The sequence below is a fragment of the Netta rufina genome, assembly GCF_964035555.1.
Source record: "Netta rufina genome assembly, chromosome: Z".
Taxonomy (NCBI): domain Eukaryota; kingdom Metazoa; phylum Chordata; class Aves; order Anseriformes; family Anatidae; genus Netta; species Netta rufina.
The window spans coordinates 79,454,926-79,482,235 of NC_140126.1; the positions used below are offsets into that span (position 1 = coordinate 79,454,926).

Consider the following 27,310-nt stretch of genomic DNA (forward strand, 5'->3'; position numbering starts at 1 on the left):
GCGCATATGACTTGAGTCGCTCACTACCTAAAAGCAGGAACATAGTAAAAAAAGGGCTCAAGAGAGGAAAATGTTGGGGAAGACACCACCACAGACAAGTAGGGAGGACGTCGCTGACTCCTGGCATCAGCCGAAGGCTGCCGTGCTGAACCTCTCTTCCCCCCTACAGGGATGCCTACAGGGTGAGGTCTGAACCCTCAGTTACAGCGAGTGCTTCCCTGGGAAACCTAACATTCTCTATAGAGTTGTTCCACAAGTTAACGTATATGTAGCTGGTTGTGTTAGTCATAGTCTTGGTATTTGCACGTGCTTTGCAGACAGAGTCTTCATCAGCGGCAATCCAAAAGAACCTGTGCTCGTGTTGCTCCAATAAACTACACCAGTCATTTACTAGACTGAAAGTGTATTACACGATATGTGCATCCATGATCACGATAATTTAGTCTATTGAATACAACTGGATTTATAGTTCCAAACAGGGCATCGCTCAGAATCCAAACCCAGCCACCCCCAGCCCCTCTGATATCTGAGGACAAGTTGGAACGCAAGGGGGTTTAGGTCCTGCCAAACTTCCTTATCCTTTAACACAACATGCTTTACTAAACGTCCGCTACAGTGGAGCAAATTACTAATGTTCCGGCAGATTCTATCACCTCAGCGCTACAGGAGGTCACATCCTTATCAGCAGGGGTAGTTCAGAACCATGAGGGGTTAGACTGCATAGTAGCATCCCATGGAGCAGTAGGTACACGGCTGCGTTGGAGCTGCTTGCTTCTACGTAGGTGCAAATCAGGTGATCGCCAGTGATGCTGTTATCTCAAATCCTTCGTGCCCCATGCTGGCTGCCCAGTGGGCAGCTGAGCACCACACAGCTGCTCTCTCACTCCGTCCTTGCACCGGGAGTGGGGAGAGAGCTGGAGGGGCCAAAGTGAGCAAAGTCATGCATTGAGGTAGCGCCCAAAGAGAGCGGGCTGGCTTCTGCTGGGATGTCAGCCATTGCTGTGATGAGCACTGACCCTGGGCCAGGGTAATGAGTAATATCCAAAACAAAGATGTTTTAAAGAAAGCCTCCTTGGGTGCACACTGGCACATTCAAAGGATATTGTTAGAACTGGGAGCGCAGAAAGGAAGAGGACTTTCACTAAGTATTGCAATCAGTGGTGGCCACTATATAAGCTAAATGGCCACTTTATGGATCAGTCGACTATAACACTATCTTGCAATCCATGTTTTTGAGGAGAGAAGGAAAATAGGATGAAGTGTAGTATACTGATACGTTGTTTCAGCATCTTAGAGAGAAAAGGAGCGGAGTTAATTGGCCCTTGACTGAGCCTTTGGTGTTGGCATTAGAAAAGTACAGGCTGGAGAAAGATAAAGGAAGTGATAAAAGGGTTGTTGAAGGTGTTAAAGGTGTTTAAAGTTGAATGAGCAGGGAAAGAGGATGTAGGAATTTTAAAAGCTCTGTCTCAGCCCCAGGCTGAGATCTCAAAATCACAGGTGTTAGCCCTCTGGGGCAAAGGGATCATGATGGGTCCCAGAGAGAGTTGTTATGGAAACAGAAAAGCAGTTAACTCTTAAAACAACCTGAGTTCATGTGCAAGCTCAGATTGCCAATGGGACCGCTCAGGGAACTGTTGACAATTGCATTCCCCTGACCCACCCCACTGAGACCCTAATCATCCCGAAAATTATGAAGTTAAGTTAATACTCGAATCTGTTTGAATTGGGAATTGAGAATATGCTTCCAACTAGGTCCAAAAGAAACCCCCATGGAATTTTTGGACCAACTTTGAAATGTAATGGAAAAAAAAATAAATAAAAAAAATTCGGACCCAGATCTCTCGGATTCAGAGAACAAACTGACTAGCCTTTTCCTAGGGTAATCAGCCCCTGATTTTGGCAGAAATAACGGGGACCTGGGGAATCTACCCTAACGGATCCTCCACTGGTTATAATGAAGATAGGGGAGAAACGGAAGTGAAATTTCTTATTGGTATGGGGGCAGCATATTCAGTTCTAAATCAAGCATTAATGGCTTTAGGGAATGATTATGTTAGGGTAAAAGGTGCAACCAATCGACCTGAAAAGGCTTATTTTTGTCAACCTTTGAAGTACAAGTTAGGGAAACAATGGGGCATACACAGATTTTTATATATGCCTAACTCCCCAAGGGCACTCTTAGGTAGAGATTTATTAGAGCAATTAGGAGCAGTAATAAAATTTGAAAAAGGGGAGATTACTCTGGAGGTAAAGGATCAACAATATATACAGGTAATGAGTTTAGCCCTAGTCAACCTGCCAATGGAAGGACAAGTTAATGAAGAAGTCGTAAACCAGGTATACCCAGGCGTATGGGCTACTGATGAACCTGGGAGAGCTAAAAATGCCCCACGTGTTGAGATTCGGCTCAAGGAGGGAAAGCAGCCAGTGAGGATCGAGCAGTACGCTCTAAAGCAGGAAGATAGGGAAGGAATTCGACCAGTAATAAAAGTGTAAGTAGGATTGTTGAGGGAATGTGAATCCAATTTTAATACCCCTATATTACCTGTCCACAAGCCGGATGGGTCATATAGGGTGGTCCAGGATCTACGGGCAATAAATAACTGTATTAACACCAGAACTAGCCTGGTTTACAGTTTTTGACTTAAAGGATGCCTTCTTTTGCCTCCCTCTCCATGAAGCCAGCCAGAAAAGATTTGCATTTGAATGGGAAAACCCCAAGAGTGGGCGTAGGACCCAACTCACCTGGACGGTGTTACTCCAAGGCTTCAAGAATAGCCCCACAATAGTTGGAAATCGGTTAGCGAAAGATCTTGAATCCTGGGAGGCCCCACCAGGAGAAGGGAAATTGCTGCAATATGTTGATGATATTCTGACTGCTACTAGAACAAGGGACACCTGCCTGACTTGGGCGGTGAATCTGCCAGACTTTCTCGGACTCCAAGGGTACAGGGTATCTAAGAAAAAGGCCCGAGTAGTACAACAACAGGTAACCTATTTGGGATATGAAATCAGTGCTGGGGAAAGGACCTTGAGACAGGCTCAAAAAGAGGCAATATTCCAAACTCCAAGACCACAAACAGTGAAGGAACTATGGACCTTTTTGGGTATGAGCGGGTGGTGCCATCTATGGATTTAGAATTACGGACTGCTTGTTAAACCCCTGTATGCACTCACGACTACTGAACAGAAATGCCTTCAATGGAACAAGGAAGCAATACAAGCTTTCAAGCTACTGAAGAAGGCCCTGATGTCAGCTCCAACTTTGGGACTCCCAGATGTGAGTACGCCATTTTACCTTTTTTCCCACGAGAAGCAGGGGATTGCCCTGGGAATATTAGCACAAGACCTGGGCCCATACCGTAGGGCAGTTGCTTTTTTCTCCAAACGATTGGACACAACTGCAAAGGGATGGTCTGGATGTTTGTGAGCGGTTGCGGCCATAGTACTAAACATCCAGGAGGCCCCAAAATTTACCTTGGGCCAGAAAATAACCGTGTTAGCATCCCATACGGTATCTGCAGTACTGGAAGCAAAAGGTGGACATTAGCTCTCCCCACAAAGAGTTTTGAAATATCAGGCTACAGTGGTGGAACAGGATGATGTGGAAATTGTAGTCACCAACATTGTCAATCCAGCTTCTTTTCTCAGTGGGAACACAAGGGACCCAGTGCATCACAACTGTCTGGAAACCATCAAAGCAGTATATTCGTGCCGTCCAGATCTGAAAGACAATCCTATGGAAGACACAGAAAACTGGTTCACTTATGGGAGCAGCTAAGTCGTAAGTGGCAAACGACACAATGGTTATGCAGCTACCACTTGTAAAGAGGCAGTAGAATCCGGGCCTTTACCTGCGAACACCTCTGCACAAAAGGTGGAAATAATTGCTCTGACCCGAGCCTTGGAATTGGCCCAAGACAAAATCAAAAACATCTATACAGACTCAAAATATGCCTTTGGGGTTGTACATGCGTATTGAGTGATCTGGAAGGAGAGGGGATTACTGAATTTGCATGGCAAAAATATCAAGCATGCAAAAGTAATCTTGAAGTTGTTGGAAGCACTTCAGCTCCCTGAGAAAGTGGCAATCGTGCACATCAGAGCACACCAAAAAGCAAACTCAGAATTGGAAAAAGGAAATGAGCTGGCAGACAGAGAGGCAAAACATGCAGCCAAAAGGGAGGTAAAAACAGAAGGGGCCCTGATCCCCAGTGGGCAAATCTCCCTAGAAGGTAAGCCCAAATATACCAAGGAAGATCAGAAATTAATTACTGATCTAGCAGGTTCCTATAACGAGGAAGGGTGGGCTCTTACCCCAAGGGAAAATGATTATTCCCTCTTATATGATATGGCCCTTGATAAGAGAGGAACATAGAAAGAGGCACTGGGGGACTGAAGCCTTATATAAACATTGGATCAGAGAAATTGTGGCAAGGAACCACTGTGAGACAACTGACTCAGCAGTGTGACCTTTGGCTCCAGACTAATCCCAAAAGTACTCCAAAATTAGGGATAGGCCAAATTGGAAAAGGTAATGGGCCTGGACAACAATGGCAGATTGAGTTTTTGGAACTCCCAAGAAAAGGGGGGTACCGATACATGTTGGTATTAACTGACACCTTTTCAGGTTGGCCAGAGGCGTTTCCTACCAGAACAGCCAAGGCTAGGGAGGTGGTAAGAATACTAATACAGGAAATAATACCACGTTTTGGGGTACCAGCTACTATATCCTCTGACAGGGGACCGCCTTTTATTTCAAGAATAGTGCAACAAATCAGCCGCCATCTAGGTATAGATTGACAACTTCATACCCCATATCGCCCTCAGTCAAGTGGCCAGGTAGAAAAGATGAACCACTTGATCAAACAACAGATTGTAAAGTTGGGACAGGAAGCGAATCTGGCCTGGCCTCAGTCTCTTCCTTTGGCTCTCTTACGCACATGAACAAGGCCAAGAGCAAAGGAGGGACTGAGCCCTTTTGAAATCCTGTATGGACAACCCTATGGAATACAGAAGGGGATGTCCGCACAAGCAGGAGACAAAATTATGACATCCTATATGGTGGCATTAGGGAAACAATTAGACAAAATTGGAAAATATGTAGCTGGAACCCGGAGTAGCATTTTGGATAGACCTATACACAATGTACAACCTGGAGATTATACATCTATATATGTAAAGTCTCTTGCAGAAGAAACTTTGGAACCCCAATGGGAAGGACCCTTTCAGGTGCTGCTTACATCATACACCGCAGTAAAAATTAAAGAACAACCTGCTTGGATTCACCACATGAGAATCAAGAAGTCAACGCAAGGTCCATGGACACTTGAAACGATGGGACCCAATAAGTTGAAATTGAAAAGGCAACACGTATGGACTTTGGACATTGCTTGTAACTATTGTATCAGCTCAAGCATGGAAGGAAAACTCGTATGTAAACATACCTGAAAGAGTCGCCCGATCTTTAAATTTATCTGACTGTTGGATATGTACTGCACTTCCGAGGGGCAATATGGAAATCCCGCTGTATGGGATACCCTCCAGAAATTGGAACAATGCATTATATAGACTAATCAGACGTGGTCCGCTCAATGTTGGGGAGTGGAAAGGGTAAATTATACCCTCCCTGAGGGACCGAAATTTGCTTTACAAGCACGGGAAACGTTACTGTTAAAAGTCGGTGTATGGGGGTCAATGATAGCAGCGAACAAAAGATCTTGCGTGATCTGGGGCTTAGTTTTGGTCGGGAACCTGACTGTTCAAAACCGGTAAATGCAGGGGGATATAATCTAGCCAATTTAAGGTCATTTTGTAATATTACTATCCAAGTAGCATACGACCCTGATAAGGAGTCTGCAGTGGATGGATCTTTGGAAAGTGGGTGAAAATTAGGTATAGGGTATTGGTGGCTATGTGGTGATGGGAGGGCAAGGAAGAATTTACCACCTAATTGGAAGTGTTATATATGGAGTGGTAATTCATGTCAAGAAAATGGTTGATATTAATAAAGAAGGGGAAGATTTGGGAGGGTGGCCATGGGGGTTGGAAAGCCCCACACTAGACACTAACACCACCCTAACACTAGACTCTTCTCGATGAGGCCATCAGGAATGTAAAAGAGTTTAGAGGGAACAGAGAAGGGTGATTCAGGAGACTGCATGTAGTCTCGGGTTTCTTGTTCTCCAGCCATTGAGGCATGGAAGTTTCTGGGTGTTTACTGTTACTGTTATTTGCAAAGTTGTTTGACCAATGAAAAGTTGTTTTGAAAAGAACTGCTGTGGAGAGAAGGGTATAGGAGTGGAGCCTGCCCTCAAGATAAAAAATAAAAATAAAAAGGAAGGCAACACGATGTGATGAAGTTATGTCATCAATAAAGAAGCAGAAAGAAGGAACGAAAAGGAGCAGGTTGGCAGAATGGAGACCAGGACGAGAACAGGCACTTTTCTCAGCCGTTCTTCTTGCCATCTCAGGAGTCAGGAGCACTTGGAACAGTCCTTCCCACTCACGTTGCAGCTTCGATTCTTTCCACATTTGCATCAAAACACAGTCTCCTGCTCCGAATGGATGGATCAGGACTTCCAACGCCTCCAACATTACATGCTGTCGCAGTAGGGGATCTCCGTGTGCTGACTCTAAGGAACGGGATGGGGCACAGAGTGGAGTGGAGACACCACGGACAGACTCTGTGACGAGACGGGGACCTGATGCTCTTGTGCGCACTGTGACCGATAAGCTGCATGATCGCTACCCTGAGCTAATGGCCTGTCATGTTTTTGAGAAAGCGTTGTACTCTAGTGAGAGAACTGGTGTTTCTCTAGAAGCAGCAATCCCCATGCTTTTGCTTCAGCTTTGAATATTGAAAGAACAATATGATCAAGCAAGTAACCGAACTTCCAGCTTTTTCAGCTGGAAGTAGCTCAACCTTTCTTTTACACAGGAAGAAAAATCTAGGAGCATAACAGATTACACACCAAAAACAAAAACATGTAAATAAACAATGTAATAATATCACTCGCAGAAAAAAGAAAAAAAAAAAAAAAAAAACAACACGGACAGGTGGCGACTCCCCTTCTCCTGGGGGGCAAGACATCAAGCGGTGTCCATCTGTCCCTGCATGGGAAATGGATGCTGGAAGTGGGCTTCTCACTATCGCTGCTTTGGGTAGTTGTGGAGTAATTGCCTTAACCGTTCCCTCATTAATGGAAATGGTTAACCCAACGAAAGCTAGAACAAATGATGGGGATTCTCCCCTCTGAACACAGGCCAAGAGAGCTGGAGTTGTTCATCACGGAGAAGAAAAAGCTCCAGGGAGAGCTAATTGCCGCCTTTCAGTGCCTAAAGGTGGCTTATAGAAAAAGTTGGAGAGCAACTTTTTGCTCAGACAGATAATGACAGGGCAAGGAAGTTTCCAAACTAAAAGAGAAAGAGGGGAGTTAGATTAGATGTTATGAGACCAGGGGAAAGGATAGAGGAAGACAGACACTGAGAAGGGCAGAGGAATCAAAAAAGATCAAGAGACGAGTGGGACAGAGGAAGGAGTAACAGCGGTAGCTGGACAGAGGAATTGCAGGGAACGCTACTGCAGGCGTGCAGTACTGGCTGCTGCAGTATCAGTGCTTTTATCATTGATGGGCAGTACCAGTTGTGGTTGCAGTGCAAGCAGTTGTCACAAAGTCTCAGGAGAGCACAGAAGCACAAGAGGATCGTGGGGCATAATGGCTTTCTCAGGGTTGCAGAGTAGAGTGCAATGGTCCTAAATGGGTGAGTGCGGTAACATGGCTACCCAGCAGACACCCAGATGCCCGGATAGGTCCTGTGTGCCACTATGTTGGCTCCTGAGTACCACGCACACGCCAGCAGTCAACAAAGCATGCAGAGGCAAGTTAGCAGCAAGAAACGGATGCACAGGAGAGAATGTCCCTGTGCAGGCTGCACCCATCCCACTTCCTGCCCTGCCAGCATTTGCAGTGTGGCACCATTCCACTCCCTCCCCATGCACCTTGACACTCCAACCACCCTGACCTATGGAGGGCTTCCCTGAGCCCTGGCTGCAGCATGCACACGTGAGTTCCTTTGTTCCAGTACGCAAAAGGCAGCATTTATTCAGAGCTTCTTTTAAACTTCAAGGTAGTATTGCATCTGGATGACGGGTTTGGAGGGATTACATTTCACAGAAAACCCATGAGAAATAAATGTCTGGTGGACAGAGGTAACAAAATTCACACTGTATACAGTTGCGCTATTTATCTACAGTTGTCAAAAATACAAAGAAATTAGATAAAAAAGGTTGCTTGGTCAAAACATTAATGAAATATACGTTCCAAACGCATAGGAATCACAGAGTGATCAAACAAAGACAGTAAGTGTCTTAAAGCTTTAGAGCTTTCAAGAGCTGCTGTGGTCACGTGACTAAAGGAAAGCTACCGAGTTTGTTCACCAAGACAGGTGTTCAGATTAAAGACAGGGAAAAAAATTTACACTCTACCACCAGGCATCTTTGCTGGAGGGGAGCAAGGGCATGAACAGAACGCAGCAGATATTTCAACTTTTCCTTACGGTATCTGTATGTTTTAAAGAAACCTCTCTGGCAAAAGCAAGGTCAGTTTGCAGATACTATCTAAGGAAACAGTAAGAGACAGCAACAAATAATGCGTGTCACGGATGGGATCACTTCATATTCATTGTACTGCACAATGACCAAGAACAATGATCTCAGAGCTGAAAAGCAAATCTCTTTCCCCAGAGAGTACCCTGAAGCCTGAACGTCTTCAATAAACATTTTATTGATGAGTTTTCTCAACGTACTCGGTATTTCTCTGAGGGAGAGGTAGGCTCTCATGGGGCTACTTCATGCTCCCGTGCTCTGAGAAGTCAGAAACAACATGATTGTCCCCTGTCAGTAACCACTTTGTAGTTCAGAGTCCTTCAATTCCCACTGGTTCGCGTGCATGGATACGAGAAGTACTAATTCCAACTTCATCACCTGTAGAAAACACACAAGGTAAAGGTAGTTGATCCTCAGAAGATATTCAACTTTGTACTATATAGCCCTGCATCTTTATGTAGAAGCAGTCATTCACCTCCCTTCCTTCACTCCTCCCCAAGTGTCAGAAGTTATTTTTACCTGTTCTGATCAGAGGAGCTTTATTCTAAATTGGAATGTTTATACTTCTGTCAGTTTCAGCTTCACTTTTAGAGAGAAAGAAGCCAGAAAGCTACGTGTGTCTTACATACATCGTACATTTGTTTGAGGGTTTACCCTTTGAACAATAAGAACTAAATTAGTCAGGATTCCATTCTTATATCCTTTTTTGTTTTTCTTTTTCCTCTTCTTAAACAGACTATTGCGTGATCTTATAAAACCCTAAACACAATTTTTTAACACACAGAGCACTGCATGTTCAAGCCTGCTACAGCGATTTCTAGTAGTTTCTACCTCAGGAATTAATGTTTCCCTTGTCTTCTGCACTTCCTAGTATGTGCACCTGTTTACTTAGGTAACTGATACTCAGTTTTGTTCCAGTCTTTCCTTCCTCCCACACTGCTGAGGGAGCAAACGGCTTTGTGGTGCTTAGCTGCCTGCACACCACAGGCACATACAGAGTACAAATCTCTATCCATCAGAGAATCGGTTACTGGCATTCCAAGCACTGTCCACATGCTGGAGGAAGAACTCCACTGTTTTCTCTGAAAAAGAGGCAGAGAAGAAAATAGGATACAGTACAGAGTGATCATGCAGTCCAATAGGCACAGCCTCATACCGTGAAGAGATACAATAACAGAACTTTCACCTGCAACATTATCAGACAGTATTTAACAGCCTGGATTAAAGCATGTTCATACACACCTTCTTCGTAATACGTTTATCACATAGACACAACTATAAATATTACAAGAAGCTTGCAAAGACAAGAAGTGAAAAGACGTCTAATTCTTACTACAGCCTAGACCTCGCAAACAGGGATAGTTGTATGACTGGGAAGAAGTGACAGCAGCCCCAAGCTACATTTTGCAGTCAGACAGTTAAACTACATGTTCAGCTCTACATTATCTCAATGGATACATGGAACTGTTCTATAAAGAACATGGAAAGTCCTATCATAATGGAATTAATGGAAATTAATGGAAAGTCCTATATTAAGTTTATACTGAAAATAGTATTTGGGAAAGAGAATGCCGAAACACCACATGAAGTCAGCTAACTAACCCAGTTCAACACAGAACATGTGAGACTGGAGCAACCTCAAGCAGAGTTGTACGAGCCTTAGTACTCTGGAGGATGCCTTTCTCTGTAAGGCTGTAAGCTGCAAGTCAGTTGCCCAGAGCAATGGGACAAATGCTAAAGATGAACTCTATCTCCAGTACACACCCAAGTAAATCACTAGTGCACCAGGTAGTGGCTTACAGTATCAAATGCATGCCTTTCGGTGCTACTCGTTTAATTTCTGCAGAAGGTACAGAAACAGATGCCTGCTTGAATCTCACACTGATGAGCCACAAATCAAAATGACCTTACTGTAGCTGACTCTCAGAAGTTTTAGCCTTGTATGGAGAGTCATCCTTTGGCTGGGAGCAGTTCTAGCTATGTTTTGAAGTGGCAGAGTGTTCAAACCTCATGCAGAGGAGTGGAAGAAGCACAGAGTGGCGCATAGGAACAGAAGTTCGCGGCATCAAAGGAGCAAGAAACTGGGAACTGAGATACATGCAGCTTTTACGCTACAGATGCGGAACTGGGAAATAAAGGACTGGGAGAGATGGAGAAAAACACTTGTGGTCCTTGTTTGCAAGGCTTAAAAGCAACCTGGGAAGACAAAACGTATATAGTCTGATCTTTCTTACAGCCCATATTCCCTCTATAGAAGCTCACCTCTTCCTCCTTCGGAGGCCTAAAGACGTCTCCAGGATTCAGGAGATGTTTCTGCAAAACTGTCTGATGTGGTAAGTCTGTACAATACGGGAACACAAAGCAATCTGCCTGACAAGAGCATGCGTTGACTTGTCGTTGGCCAGTTGCTCAAACACATGCCTTCACCTCCTGGAATAAGGGCACACAACATGTTTTCCTTGAATTAAACACAACTACAGATAGATTTAGCTCATAGGGTTCCAGCTGATTATGCTCACTACAGAACCAAGATAAGAGAAACTACTGCAATGTAAGTAGTTATGCTAATAACAAGATCCCACAGTGAAACCAAAGCAGAAGCTTAAGGGAACAGATTGGTCACAAACCATTCTCCGTGACGGTAACATCCAGGTGAGAACTTCCATACTTGTGGATATGTTCGACACCCTCTTGTACACTGTCCACAACCTCAATGCAGCTCTCCAGATCCCCATATTCGTCGTGGAGAGATTTCACTTCTGAGGGGTTGAACGTCAAGTAAGAGGCAAACTTTGGGCCAGCATGAATCTTCACCTGCAATACCAGAAGTATTTTGTGCTGTAGATTGTACCAATGCGTAACAGGTGAAAAGTGCAGCTTGTTGTTCTGGGTATAGCTAGGATAGAGTTAATTTTCTTCATAGCAGTCCCTATACTGCTACATTTTGGATTTTTGCCTTAAACAAACCACTGTTTTGGCTGTTGCTAAACAGTGCTCACACAGTTCCAAGGCTTTCTCTTCTCCCCCCACAGTGAGAAGGTCGAGGGTCTGCTAAAAGTTAGGAGAGCACATAACCACAACCGATTCAAACTTAACCAAAGGGATAGCCTATGCCATATAATGTCAAAGTCAGCAATATAAAATGAGGGGAGGGGAGTTTCGAGGAAGGCAGATATTTCCAGGTTTGCAAGTCTCCCCTACAAAAGACCTTACCTGTTTTTATCCTTTTCTTTTGTAAACTGACACCAGCCCTCTCCAAAGTGTATGTTTCAGACACAAAAGAGTTACTGGGCCCAAAACAAGGCAAGGACTTTCAGTTATTTTACGATCCTGATGAAGAAGATCTAATGCATCGTCAATCTCTGAATTTAATCGTAGCAGCTAAGACACCTTAACAATGAGAGGGAGGAGTGGAGGAGCAGGTGCTGATCTCTTCTCTCAGGTGACAGCGACAGGACCCAAGGGAATGGCATAGAGCTGTGACAGGGGAGGGTCAGGCTGGACGTTAGAGAAAGGTTCTGCACCAAGAGGTGGCAGGGCACTGGAACAGGCTCCCAGGACAGTGGTCACAGCACTGAGCCTGCTGGAATTCAAGAAGTGTTTGGGCAACGCTCCAAGATGCATGGTCTGATTTCTGGGTGGTCCTGTGTGGAGCTAGGGGTTGAACTTGGTAGTCCTCATGGGTCCTTTGCAACTCAGGGTATTCTATGAAAAAAAAAACACACAAAACAAAACACAACCAAACCAGACATTAAAAAAAAAAAAAAAAGACAAAAAGAAAACACAAGTGAGTGAGGACTTGCTCCTGACTAGCTATCTGGCAAGCTTCTCTTAATATGACTTTAACATTATCGGAACATGACCTATTTTACCATGTTTTCCTGCATCAATCACTGCTTGTATACACTATTTGCCAAATGGAAATGCTATGTGAAAAATCCGTGTTTTAAGTGTAATTTAAGTACTTCACAAATATTTCTCTCGTGATGCATCTCTGCTACAAAACATTACGCATGTCAAAGCAATTATGTAGGACAGTGGCCTTTGTTCCTGTGGAACAGTGGGAGGGGGAAATAATGGGCGGGAAAATGGGTGGGAATAAAGGCAAGTGAGACAAAATGTTCAAAATATGTGGATGAAGCAGATTAGAGGAGGAGAAACATAAAATGGGAAACGACTGAGGTAAGAAGGTAAGTTAATAGATTTAATCAGAATAGTATTTGGGTCCGGGAGGTTGCCAGCCAGTAAGTCAGAATTAAGAGTAGTAGAGAAAGGGTTGGGGAAATGCTCTCCCAAGGCAGAGAATGATTTTTTTCTATGTAAAAGGAAGTAGTTGTATCCCAGCAATGGCATGCAGCCACCCCAAAGAAGCTGCTTGCAGATGGTTTCTATGGAAAAGCTTGGGGTTGCACGGAGAAGCCAAGAAAGCTCTCCGAAAAGAGTACAAAGGTGTACAAAGAGACATGTGGGTAACGTAAGTGTTATGTTATCATAAAACTACATAGGGCTATGTCAGCAAAACCAAGGGCTCCTAAAATGAACAACAAGTAAATAAAACAAAACAAAAGCCAACACAAGTATAAATGACTAACCTGTTCTACTCTCAACGTGTCTATGATCTGATCAAACAACGGGGTTCTCAGCAGGTCTCAGTGAATTAGGAGTGTTTCCCGAGCATCACAGGCAGCAGTATATTCACACTTCGAGTCTCTGACTGAGGTTTAAGAGTAAACAATTGGTTACGTAACATTTATGACAAAGAATTTGAAGAGCATGTGAATTATTATTACCTATGGTTATAATAATATATTAATATATATATATTAATATAATATAATAATAATATATTAATATAATAATAATAATAATAATATAATAATATTATAACCATACCACATATTCCAAATGTGTAGTTCAGTTACACTCATGGTATCCAAGTCACCCTCTCACAGCTTACTTATTCATGTGGCCTTCTCCACGCTGACATCTGTGTCCACATACACATGACAGATCCATTCACCGTGTCGCATCACTGGAATTCCCTTAGCAGCTTTCTGGATATTCCTGACTAGCTGGGATGAACCATGTGGAATGATTAGATCTACCAGCTTCTCCAAATGGCAGACATCTTCCACTTCCTTGCTTGTATTCACACGTGAAAGTTGTGACACAAACAGTCAATGGCCTGAATTCTCAAGCTCTGCCTGTGCTTTTTCTACATGCTACAGCACAAAAGTTGTTGCTTTAATTCTAGACACTTACTACTTGCACTGCATCTTTGACTCCATGAATGGAGAGTGCTTCTTGAGTCAGATGATGAAGGATTTGATTGCTGTATGCTGCCTCTTTCCCTCCTTTTATTAGCAAGTCATTTCCGCTAGCTATGGCCAAAGAAGACACCTGCCAGAAGGGAATTAAAACAACAACAACAACAACAACAAAGTGATCTGACTCCTCTGGGAGAATAACATCTGCAAAATAGAGTAAGAACAGGATTTTGCATTCTGCTGACTTACTCAATATTAGTATACAGCACCAAGAATTTTTTCCGAGTCAGAACGTGTAACTCCAGAAATGAAGTATCTTAACGTTTCAGAAACAAACTTGAGCTTCAGGGTACTACTGGCAAAGGGAGACTGCAGTAAGTCAAAGGAAACCCTGAACATAGGCTCTGGCACAAATTCGCTAGCTGTATAAAACTATTTCAGATGCAAGAACTCTTATCCCTAATCATTCTGGCTGGAAGTAGCTAATGAGCTCTTCCTACGACGAACATTTTACTTGTGCTCTCTTATACAGAAGCCTTTTGTTTTATCACGCTGATTTTACGTTTATAACCAGAAGGTGTCCTTGCCTATGGCAGGGGGGAGTAGATGACCTTCAAGTTCCCTTCCAGCACAAATCATTCTATGATTCTATGACACCTCCCACTAGACCAGATTGCTCAAAACCCCATCCAACTTGGCCTTCAATACTTCCAGGGATGGGGCATTCACAACTTCCCCAAGCAGCCTGTTCCAGTGCCTCACCACCCATAGTAAAGAATTTCTTCCTTTATTCTAATCTACATCTACCCTTTTAGTTTAAAGCCATTACTCCTTGTCCTGTCATTACACTCCCTGACAAAAAGTCCCTCCCCAGCTTACCCGAAGCCTGCTTCAGGTACTAGAGGGCCACTATAAGGTCTCCTCAGAGCCCCCTCTTCTCTAGGCTAAGCAACCCCAGTTCTCTCAGCCTGTCTTCATAGGAGAGGTCCTCCAGCCCTCATCAACTTTGTGGCCCTGCTCTGGACCTGCTCTAACACATTTATTTCTTATGTTGGAGTCCCCAGAGCTGAATGCAGCACTGCAGGTGGGGCCTCACAGGAGTGGAGTAGAGAACGAGAATCACCTCCCTGGACCTTCTGGTCATACTTTTGATGTGGCTCACGATACGGCTGGCTTTCTGGTTTGCAACTGCACATCGCTGCCTCATGTAGAGCTTTTCATCCATCAACGCTCCCAAGTCCTTCTCTGCAGGGCTGCTCCCAATCCACTCATCAACCAGCCTGCATTCATTCTTGGGAGTGCCTTGATGACGGTGGTGAACCTTGCACTTAGCCTTCTTGAACTTCACGAGGTTCTCATGTACCAACCCCTTAAGCATGTCAAGGTCAACTCAGACCAACTCCTTTTCCCTACTAGTGTCCTCTGGGTAAAAAACAGTCACCGTGTTTGATATTCTACCTCATCCTGCTGTCCACAATTTGAAAAGAATACTGAAAAAATAAGGAATACTTCAGAAAGATCCTTGTCAATTAGTGGAACCTTGCTGTACCCAGATACTGTGCGTCTTTAACATACAAAACTAGACATTAAAATGCAATTTGATTGTATCTTGTTAACAATCTGCCTCTCCGAAGATCAGCATCACGAAGGAAAGCTGCAGAGACAAGCTTATTTAAATAAATAAAAAACATCCAATCTGTAATGGGTTTGAAAACAGTTTGTTCCCTTTAGATAGTAATAGAGCACGGCTGTACTTCAGAACAATTGGATTTCTTGAAATCTGTAAGAAGCAGTCTGTGAAATATGATCTCAGAACTTCGCCTTGTAAGTACTAGAGACAAACATGCTATTGTATATTGTTATAAATGACCGAGTCCCAAACAGGGTTACAATCAAAGTTTACAATTTATTAAAGGAACAGAGGTAAGCAAACAGCACTGGGTGCGCTGGGAGTCTCTGCTCCACCAAGACGCACACCAGTTACATCAGGCGGCTGGTTTTTATGCTCCTAGGCTAATACATATTCATCACCACTTTTGGAAAAGGCAGGGGTATTATAATTAGTTTCCCAGAACCCGAACCATCCCACGGATGCATGCGTATCAGTCTCCAGTGGTTCCTCTGAGGGTCGCTCATACTGAAGGCTCGTAGTCTTCCTCACAAGTTTTGTCCTTCGGTCGTTCTTCAGCTTCCCCCCCCTCCCCTTATTTAGTAGTCTCTGGGCCAGATGCCAGAAAGTTGTGTCTCATGCAATAGTCAGCAGTTATCTCAAAAAACTCCCCCCTATTCTCTTATCTCCCAGACCCGAGTCTCAAGGTTTACCCTTCAAACCCTCTATCAACACAAACTGCTAGACCATTCTTTTGCAAGATACAAGAACTATATACACTAACCACTCTGTTTCTCTTGGACTTGTGGTTATTTATACAAGGGGATGTAAGACAGAAGGTCACATTTCATTATGAGGCCCTAGCATTGTTCCATATTGACACGAATCAGATGAACATATTTCACAGTCCCCCATCTCCTTTTTCATGGTATTGATTCGTGTTTTCCTTTCCAATCGAGTCAATACTTGCCAAATTGGTATCAATTTTGGATATTCTTTTCTTTTTATTATCGTCAGGCAATGGGTTTTCTCTTCTCCCTGGTTCTGGGTCAACAGTGTGAGAAACTCCGTAGCCAGTAATTAGGCTCAGGCGAGGATCTCAGTGAAGAAGTAATTTGTTCGCGATTGCAATGGCGGGCGCCCCACAAGCAGGAGAGCGCACCTACTAGTTCCAAAACACAGTTTATATACTTTTTGATGACAGGACCCTCCCCTGTTTCCCCACTGACTGGGTAATCCAGGTTCACCATCTATCCGATGCTTCACAAACAATGCATGGCCTTCACTTGCCGGCCTGTTAAATTTCAAAGTTCTTTTGACATTTTTACTGCTTGGAGAGGTAATGTTTCTTCACTTGTCTGACTTGACACCGTGATTTTCACCTAATTGTCCTAAGAAGTCTGGTTGTCTGCATTTTACAAGGTCGCCTGCTAAGCTTTCTTATCACTGTAAGCATCTCTCAGTACCACATTCCTGCCCTCTAAACAACGTAACTCTGCAAAAACAACATTCCTATTCCCACAACAGGTACTGCAGATATTTGCATTCCTTGTATAACTGGAGTGTATCAGTCTGGTAATAGAAGGTATTAAACATGGAATTATTAACAATTCTCCACATATCCACAATACAACCATCCTCATTTTAGCAAAACAATCACTGCCCATAAAGCCCCCTCCCATAATCTTCTTAGATCGATTCCATTCCAAGTTTGAACTGGGACGTGTGCAATCTTCTTCACTTCTTTTACAAGTTCATTTACAGCTTTTCTTTCTGTTGTGGTTTAACCCAGCTGGCAGCTAAACACCACACGGCCATTCACTCACCTCACCCCCTCCCTCTCTGGGATGGGAGAGAGAAATGGGAAAGTGAAGCCTGTGAGGTGAGATAAAGACAAGAAAGTAACAATAATAAATAATCATAAATAATAATAATGACAATGACAATAATGATGATAGTTCTACTACTACTCATGTGTATGAAACAAGTGATGCACAATGCAATTGCTCACCACCGCTGATGCCCAGCTGTCCGATGCCCAGCCTAACCCCGAGCAGTCCAGCCCTCCTCCCAGCTCTTGCTGCACCCCCAGCCTGCTCGCTGGCAGGACAGTGAGAAGCTGAAACGTCCTTGGCTTGGTGTAAGCACGGCTCTGCAACAATTAAAACATCAGCATGTTATCAGCGCTCTTCTCATCCTAAACCAAAACGTAGCATTCTACCAGCTACTAGGAAGAAACACCTTCATCATTAATCTCTAAACAGCAATTACTAAGGTTAGATTTTCCACAGACTTCTTCTTGTGCTAGTAAATAATCCAAAGCTAAGCGATTTTGATACAGAAGTAGATAAGTAGTCCTCATCTTGGTATTTTGCTTTGCAATTAAGCCAAGCGCACCTCCGGTTTTATTTACAACTATTTCCATTACAGCTTGTAACCTAGTTATTCTATTAAGCATATATATTGGGGTCCTATAGCCCCAGGATCCGTCTTCTGCCCATGTAGCTGGATCATAATAGGCAAGACGCCTTCAATCAAGGGGTTGGGCCCACTTTCAGGGTCAATTTGGGCTTGGGATACCGTTCAGCCTGCCGGGGTGATCCAGCTCCTGGAAAACGAATCACAATTTTATATGGGTTTAAAAAGAAAAGTTCTTACGTTATTTTCTCGGGACAACCTCACCTTAGTGTGGGAGAAGTCCGGTCGAGGCCCTCTCACTCGGCAGTCAATACCCATCGCCTCCCTCGGTAGACCATACACACTGCAGTGGAGGGTCCTGCCCCGGTCTTGCCTTCTCCCTTTCCTCCCTTTAGGCTTGTCCCCTTTATTTGGCGTCCTTAATTCATGCAGAGCCTCATTGCCAGAATATTAGTTCTTCTTTAGCTTTAGTTTCAGTTCCCCAGGAGTGGACTCAACCCTCCAGGTTTCGGTCGTTACTGGTCCTTTTATTCTGGATCTGTGGATCCAACCCCTTTCCGCTGTTCTCACAGCTGTTTCAGTAGTAAGTAAAACTTACTACTTACAGTCCCTCCCATCGGGGGCTCAATGATTCTTCCCTCCAGGTTTTTATTAAGACCTTGTCTCCTGGTTGTATCTTATGAATAGCAAATCCTAAAGGTGGTGTTTGAGCCATCATTCCAATTTCTCTTAGCTCTTGTAACCTCCTTCCAATGGTAATTACGTATTTCTGGATGCTACGCTCCTCAACTACATTTTCCCTAGACGCATCCCTTGAGAATAAGGCATACCATATAACATTTCATATGGCGATAATCCGGTCTCACTGTGTGGTTGAGTTCTTATGTTTAAAAGTGCCAATGGTAAGCATTTCATCCAGGGCATTTGTGTGAATTCAATTCAGTGAAATCAACTTATACTTTCTCAAAAGGCCTGTAAGCTGTTTTTCTCCCTCCCGTGGCTGCTTGTCAAAACACTTTCTTATTTATCTTCTGACAAGTTAAGCAACGTTGTGTAATTTGTTTTGCTATTTAAAAAAAAAAAAAAAAAAAAAAAAAAAAAACCAAAACACACAGCTTCCTGCTGAGGCAGAACTATTAACATTCCTACATCCTCCTTCCCTGCTCATTCAACTTCAAAGGGCTCTGTTAAATACTACATGTCACACCTTTAACACCGGGGACAACTCTTTTAACTCTTCCTTTATCTTTCTCCAGCCTGTACTTTTCTCAGGCCAACACCAAAGGCTCAGTCAAGGGCCAATTAATTCCACTCCTTTTCTCTCCAAGATGCTGAAACAACGTATCAGTATACTACACTTCATCCTATTTTCCTTCTCTCCTCAAAAACATGAATTGCCAGATAGTGTTATAGTCGACTGATCCATAAAGTGGCCATTTAGCTTATATAGTGGCCACCACTGATTGCAATACTTAGTGAAAGTCCTCTTCCTTTCTGCGCTCCCAGTTCTAACAATATCCTTTGAATGTGCCAGTGTGCACCCAAGGAGGCTTTCTTTAAAACATCTTTGTTTTGGATATTACTCATTTCTTTGATTTTCCATTCCCTTTTATTTATTTATTACTATTCCTTATTAGTTACTGTCCTTTGTTTCAATTTCCACGCAAACCTTTTTACTGTGGGTTTTTACTATCTTTTCCTAATCTTCTTCCCAAATGTCCCAGTTCTCTGGGATTAAATGCCTCTTCCCGCATACAAACTTTACTATTTCAGGTTATTAAGGAGCCCCGTTCCATGTTCCAATCATAAATCCATGGAACTTCAGGAAAAGAGCTGAAGCACTCAGCCTTTCATCTTCTAGACAAACATTACCACCTTTTCCACAAAATTTACATTTCAACAGGACCGAATTTCGAGCCAAATGCCAAGTTTTCTCATGCACTTTCTTAATAAGCCCATACAAAACAAGGAATCACTCCTGTGTATCCGTCAATAAATACCATTTAAAAAGGCATTGACACCTAAATAAATTCACTCTCCCCCTTCTTACCAAATTGCCAGGGCTCAAGCCCAAACCACCACAGAAAGGACTCTCTCCGTTCTACCGCTTTGATAATCAGTCAGCCCCCTCCACCTCTCCAGTACTTGGCAAACTGACCAAACGCCACAGCAAATACACCAACACTTCTAAACTGTTAGTTACTTAGATAATGCTCCCGCCTTTTTTCTTGTCACACTCAAAGCATTTAAGAGCAAAAATAGGATCACAAGATACACTGCCAGGCCCACATATTGGGCACCACCAATCAAAACTTGGTGAAAACAGCACTTCTTTTTGGTCTGTCACGCACTTCGTTCGTCTCCGGCCGCTCCCCTCACGGAGAATACGCAACCGCGGATCGGAACTCCGCACTCGCTTCGCAGCTCACTAGAAGGTAAACTGTTAGTCTGCAATTGTTTCACCTTTACTGCAACTCAAGACTGAACTCTGAGCACTGACTCAATTCCGTGTATGCTATCTCCAGCTAGCTATCAGGCACACACTACTCCATGGAGAAGTCAAATTTCCTCGGTAATTGCTTACCCAAACCAGTATGAGATGCAATAGTAAACTATGGAGGAAGCAACCTCTCCTCTGCACTCAGAGTCCATCCTACTATCAGCTACAGCATGGGAGAGAAACCATATTATTCAGATGCAGAGGTATCAAAGATGATCCTCTGAAGTTACATCGGAGAACTTGAGGATGGGGGCTGGCAGGAAGAAAAGTAACAAGACAAGCCATCCTAAGTCTGTAAAAAAAGAAAAAAAAAAAAAGAAAGTTTGGGGGGGGGGGGGGGGGGTTGAGGGTGGGAAGCCAGTAAGAATCAGCCTGATAAAACAAATGAGATAAAGAAGAGGAGAATGGGAGACTTTGGCTAGGCAAGGCAAGACACCCAGGAGGCAAAGGCTGGAGTCTAGGAAGACAGACTAGAATTTGGCAAGGAAACATACTGGTTTCCTGTGAAGAACAGAGCGAGCAAGCAGCAAGGAAGCAATAATGGCAGAAAGGGAGACTACTGCCTTTTCCTTTCACATGAACTTTGCCTAGAGCAGACTCCCCTTCAGTATGAAACGAGGACAAACACTCACAAAATTCAGTTGTGAAGCTGCCCTTCGGCAGTCTCTTTTTAAGTGCCCATACCCATCCCTTGCTCCTCAAATACTTGCTCATATGTTAGAGAAATGCTCAATCAGTCTTGCTAAAGATACTGGCAGTAAGAGCCTAGACTTAGCTTTTACACGCTTGTGGAAAGATATCATTCTGCCTCAGTGCAAACATGCAGTATCAGTATGGGACAGACCACTCAGAGCCTAGAACTTCTACTTCGTGCTGATCTTGTCAGCATATATTCTTAACAGTTGCAGCTTGTTATTAACGACCTATATTAAACATTTGATGTTTAATCGTAGCCTGCAATCCAGCTGTAGTCAGCATGGACAGAAAAGTGCTCAATGGTAGGAGCCTTGTAAGTTGCAAGTTAAGCAGGGAAGCTATGTGATAAGACACAGGCAGAAATTGCACCACCTGAATGTAAGCTAGAAATACACTTTTGTTATCAAAGATCTCTCTGCCCTCCTCACCTACCTGTGGAAGACAGTCAGTCTGGACGGGACTCAAAAAAATCGCAAGAAAGACCCCAACAGGCACTGTCACCTGCTCCAACTCTAGATCTTTTGCTATGCGTGCTCTCCGAACTATGCTGCCGATGCTGTCCTGTGAAGATGCTGCAATCTGACAGAGCCCAACAGCCAAGCTGTTCAGCTTTGATGTAGACAGACTGAGACGTTTCAACAAAGGAAGTGCCAATCTTCCTAGAAGAAAGAAAAAATTGCGCTCAAGATAGATTTATCTGGCTAGTTTCAAGAAAAAGTGACCTAATGGTCAAACCAGGAAAAAAAGCCGCTGTTTCCCACGCCGCAGCAAGAAACCTACCTAAGATGAACAATGTAAAGCATTAAGTTTAGTAGCTACAATCAAACTGCTCCAATTTGACAACGCTTTCACCTACCATCACATATACACCTAATACGATATGAATGATTTGTATATGAAGTAACATCCGCAAAGACAAAGTTTGTCCTATTTCTAGTACCGTTACACAACCGTGTACCTGAATTTCTTACCAATTTCTACCCTTGCAATATTCCTGGAAGGTTTGCGCACTAATTGCCTCTTTCTATTTCACAGATAGAAATCCCAAAGAGCAAAGGAACGCATAGCATTTCAGATTGGGCAAGAGCTGCCGGAGTTTTCTAGTCTGAACACGTTCAGGTAGGAAGTTTACTCAGAAATGTCCCTCCAGGCATTCTCCTCAGTACAAAATGGTTGCCGTATGTCTTTTACTGAACTTTACAATTCGTGATGCGCCAGTTCCACACATTTTCTAACCCAAGACCAGCTTCCTCACGCACCACTCTTACACAAAAGAATGGATTTAGTCTGTGCTGCCTGAACTGTACTTTCCTCAGTCAGAAGGTAAGGTGGTTCTTTCTGGAAAGCATCATTTTTAAGTAACAACCTTCCCCACAGGGGCCAAACATTACGTTAACCAGCCCAGGAGAATATTCATGCTATTTCATGCATGATGATAACAGGGAAGATACTTGCTAGATTTAATTTCTAAAGTGAGCCTCCTTTGGCAAAAGAAAACACTGTTCTATTTTTAGTTTTTTAAACAATGCTGTGGGTTGCTGCTTTCAAAGGCCTCTCTCTCCATCTTCTCTGATAGAGACAGCTCTTACGGAAGCTGCAGCTGCTTACACTGACAAGCTCTCAAAGTCCTGGGTTCCCTAATCTGTGACGGCCATAATATCCAATTGCAGGTGACAGACTACTCTTGTTCTGCTCCTTTCCTTTGAGGCCCAGAAAAGCTCATGACAACAGGTGTTCCATGAAAGGACCCGTAATATTACCTTTATTTTCAGCTTCTTCTAAGTCCTTTTTGTTTGCCAAGAGAATTTCTTCTCTCTGATCAGTTAATAAGTCAGCGAGATGATAAAAAAAAAAATAAATCTCTGCTCTCTGAAAGAGAAAAGTGTCTGAACTGCATTCTTACACAAACTCCATGGTGTTTGACATCTGGCTCACTTCAGCTCATTCCTACTGACACATCTTCTCACTGGCTTGATGCCCTGAATACTTGGAGCCAGCTGATTTTTTCCAGGACCCATTTGTGTTATAAACCTGTATTTTAAAACTTGCCACATGTTCACAGCCTTAAAGAGCGAGAACATACTGTTCTCTCACCTGCTCAGGCTGCAGAGCTGCCAGGGTCCTGCTACCGGCTCGAGACATTCCACCCTGCTGCTCTACTGTAGGGCCTGCCAAAACAAACACACATACACAACCACAAGACATGCAGACAAAGGTGGAAGGAAATGAACACTAACCTTTCAACTTTCAACTCCTTACTCAAAGCAGAAAAACAGGTACGGTCTTAAGAGACATATCAAAGAAGTTTACTGTATGCCACAACAGGAAAATCTGTATCAGATACCAAAATGCTGCCACGGTCCCCGAGCATAGCCCTTTTCAAGGCATCACAGAGATTCAGTAAGATCATCCATGTCGTAGGGGACAAACAAGTATACAACCTGTATCAAGAAGACTTGACAAAGAGCAAAAGAATACAAGGACAGCTACATCTCAGGGAGTGGGAGGCTACTGCAAAAAAAGGAAGGCATCCTTTGAAAAAGTTTAATTACATAACTACTGAAAAGAGAAAAGATTGCAAAACAACCTGGGAATGTGCAAACAATACAGGAAGCCAAAACCAGCCTCAGCAACAGCTTGCACAATAGCTGCTCTCTCTCCGCTCTGTGTACGTTGAAGGGCTCCTACAGAGGAGAGGTTTTTTTCTTGGCACGGATGTCAAAGAATCCATCTCAAACTGAAATGATACAGAACAAGTTTTGAAACAGAAACTGAAGGAACAAGTCAAAAGGCTCAGGCAGCATTTCACTAAGGAGTTCTCAAGGAGCTCCTGGATAAGCTACGTTTTCACTTTTAACTCTTGAAATTGTCTGTAGAACAGATGACTTGGCATGTGACTAATATGCCCGGACTTCTATTCAAGAAGTGTCCTACAGAAATTGCCAGAGCAGGAATTCCCACGGTAAGGAAAATAACAGGAGGTATAGTGGGAAGCGTAAGAAAAGAACTAGGGGACACTTGATTAATAAGACTTAATGAAGGACTGTTAAAACAGCTTTTTAAAGCAAGGTCATACTTTATAATGTGGCGTGTATTTTTGTGTTCTTTGAACACAAAAGGGGTGTTGGACCACGTGACCTCTGGAGGTCCTTTCAACCTCAACCAGCCTGTGATTCCTTTGCAGCCACTATGCAACAAAATAGCAAGTACAATTCACAGCAGATAAACATGAAGCAATGCAGAGACAAAAGGGGAAATCAGGCCTTGGTAGTGCACATAATCCTATGAAAACATCACTTCAATGCTCATCAGCGTTGAACAGCAACTTCCCTGTTTAAGCTTTTGGAGAAGGCCTAGGAAAGGCAACAAAAACCATCCACAATCTAATCAAAACTCAAAGTTAGCCTTGCTATCTCATAAACTGAAGGTTCACTTGCATCTCGGACTCTACACAAACTTTTATTTTCGCTCACCTTGAAAAGGTCACAGTAGAATAAAAACAGTTTCAGCCAAGAGAAACAGGGATCGACAGATCTTTGGAACAGTTTCTGTAGAAAAGGACTAAGAAAACACCTTTTTCATGTGAAAAAGCAATGAGGGAAAAGACAATGTCTCATCATAGAAGTTGAACAGAGATCGATCACCCATGTTCTCTTTCCATACAGAAGGTGGGGGCATCAAAAGCCAGCAGGAAGCAACTTTCACTCCTCCTGCCCACAAGCACACACAAAGTAAAGCAAGCAGTTCTTCACATAGTGCTAGCTCCAGAGTTTACACACAATACCTGGTTAAGGCTCGTGACTCCTGTGACCCATGGATGCTAAGTGTTTACCTGGGTCCAAAGGATATGGCCAATTTTTACAAGAAATCCATTTAGCATTTTTATACTCCAAGGCATTTGCTTGTCTTACAGTGCAAGTCACGAGTATCACTCTATACTTGTTCTATTCTGCTAAGATCACAGATCTTTGGTCTGACTTTCTGCGGCCCTTGTTACATTGTCACAGCAACACACAGGCAGGAAAACATTGCTACATACAGTAACAAAAGACTGAGTCATAAGAAGAACCTAGGATAAAACATGAAACCGCACACTATCTTAGTTCAGCACTACATTCTATATGCATGCTTTCACCCTGAAATCATCAATAAGAGACGATAACCTCTAAGACTGAAAACAAGACAAATTCTACTTAGTTCTCTGAATGCAAGGCTGATGCAGCAAGTCATCAGCTGGAAGGAACCCAAGCAGAGGATTCAAGATGTTCCATTCCAACATTGAAACTTACCTTTCCAAAGCCGCTTGTCAAGCAGAGCATAGTTTCCCATTTGTTGAACAGGCAGGCCTAGCCAAATTTCAACCCTAAACTGCCAGGGAATCTCTACTGCTCCCAGCGTACATATTACTTCCGTACTCACCTGCAGGTCTTACCTCTGAAAAAAAAGTTCCAACTTTCTTCCCTTCTACAATATCTGTGATGACATGACCCGAGATTTTCGGGTGGACTCCATTTGCAATCACTACAGAGGTGCCTCCTCGCAGGGCCCACAAAGCTGCTGTCACCTACAGTGAAGGAGAGAGCCAGTTCCCAAAAATGCACTTGTTAGTTGAATCCCCATCCTCAACAACAATTCTTATGTTGGAAGAAGCCCTTAAGACCATCAAGTCCAAGCATCAACCTAATGCTACCACTAAATCATATCCCTAAGTGCTGTGCCCACACGTCTCTTGAATACTTCTAAGGATGGGGACTCCACCACTTCCCCGGGCAGCCTGTTCTAATGCCTAACCACCCCTTCCATGAAGAAATGCTTATTTAGTACCCAGATATCCAGTGCTGCTCAATAGAGTTGTTCCTCCCTAGGGGTAGGGCTTGCCATTTCCCTCTCCTGAACTTCAAAAGGTTCCTGCCTGCCCCTATCTGCAGCCTGTCAAGGTTCCTCTGAATGCACCGCCCCCACCCCGCACAAGGGCCATTTCCACAGAAGCCACCAACCACCCGCCGCCTCGCCCCCTCCCTATCCAGCCCACCGTGGCGCGCCACCGACCACCAACCTCGTTGCGCCACCCCTCCTCGGCGTCCCGGCCTGCCCCGACAGCTTCTGCCCATGGCGCCGGCAAGCCCTGCATGCTGCTTCTGCCCTGGCTTCCTCCAAGCCAATCACACAGTGCTTCCGCCCTGATTGAAGACAGGCCCTGACATCACTTCCGCCCCAGGTTCCCAGCCAAGCACAGCGTGTCCCCACAGACACAGCAGAGCAAACACACAAACTAACATTGACATCCTACCCGTAAACGTGCCGTAACAGTGACTCACCTGAGAAAGAACTGCATGCAATAAAGGCACCTGGTACTACATTAGTTTATTCTAACAGATCCTACTAGCTGTCACCTCAAAAAGACGTGCGTACCGCTCTCTACTTGGAAACGCATCAGTCCGTCCGTAGACTCTGACCCACCTAAAGAGCCCTGCAACTGACTGAAGGAAAAACAAAGCACTTACCCCAAAGAGCAGCCCAGGCAGAAGGAGCTCTCTGATGGCATACCTGGGGCTCATATACCGTTTGGCCGCGCCCAGCACCCAAGCCCAGTCACCTGGGAAAGGGAAGGGGCAAAGCACAAGAAAGTAGAAAGAGAGCAGAAGGAGCAGCAGCTGTTGTGCTGTGGGCCTTTTTTTTTTTTTTTTTTTAAGTCTGATGGCACAACTTTGTGCAGCGCTGCCTGGGCACACATTTCAGATAGAGCTAATGAGCAGCTGAGGTAAAGGAGCTGGGAAGAGAGAGGTGTTGCAGCAGGTATGCTGTGGCTGTGAGGTGCCTCAGGGTGTGCTTTTTCTCTTGTTTCTACAGGTGCTTCTTTAGGCAGCTTGGAGTCTATGGATTTCTAGATTTTAAGTGCTTGGAATTCACTTAATAGAGGGATATTTAGCAGAGGTTGCTGGATCACTGTTTTTAGGGATGGTGGGATACACTTCTGGTTTTGAGTTATATTTTAATCACTTGTGTAACTCTCCAGAGAACTAAAAACAGCTTGATTACATGCTCCAAGAGGCTTGAGCACGTAGGCACAGTATTACTAAGAGACTGAGCAGGGTCGTATCAGAGTTACCTTTTTTCATCTGTAAAGGGTCTGTGATTACCCCTGCCGGGCTGCTGTGTGTGCGTGGCTTTTTGGCATCTGTGGAGCTCAGTCGCTTTTGTGTGTGTATGTT

The 27,310-nt window shown here is 43.8% G+C and overlaps 1 pseudogene across 1 annotated transcript; it reads right to left on the reverse strand.

Moving 5' to 3' along the window:
* Positions 1–2,286: 2,286 nt before the first annotated feature.
* On the reverse strand, positions 2,287–26,229 carry LOC311221555 (delta-1-pyrroline-5-carboxylate synthase-like; annotated as a pseudogene). The gene is made up of 12 exons: positions 26,131–26,229; positions 25,518–25,662; positions 23,193–23,266; positions 22,859–22,967; positions 21,531–21,757; positions 13,871–14,008; positions 13,566–13,761; positions 13,201–13,322; positions 11,236–11,422; positions 9,604–9,690; positions 8,809–8,986; positions 2,287–2,368 (listed from the first exon to the last, which is right to left on the reverse strand). The product of its transcript is annotated as a delta-1-pyrroline-5-carboxylate synthase-like (transcript).
* Positions 26,230–27,310: the final 1,081 nt, after the last annotated feature.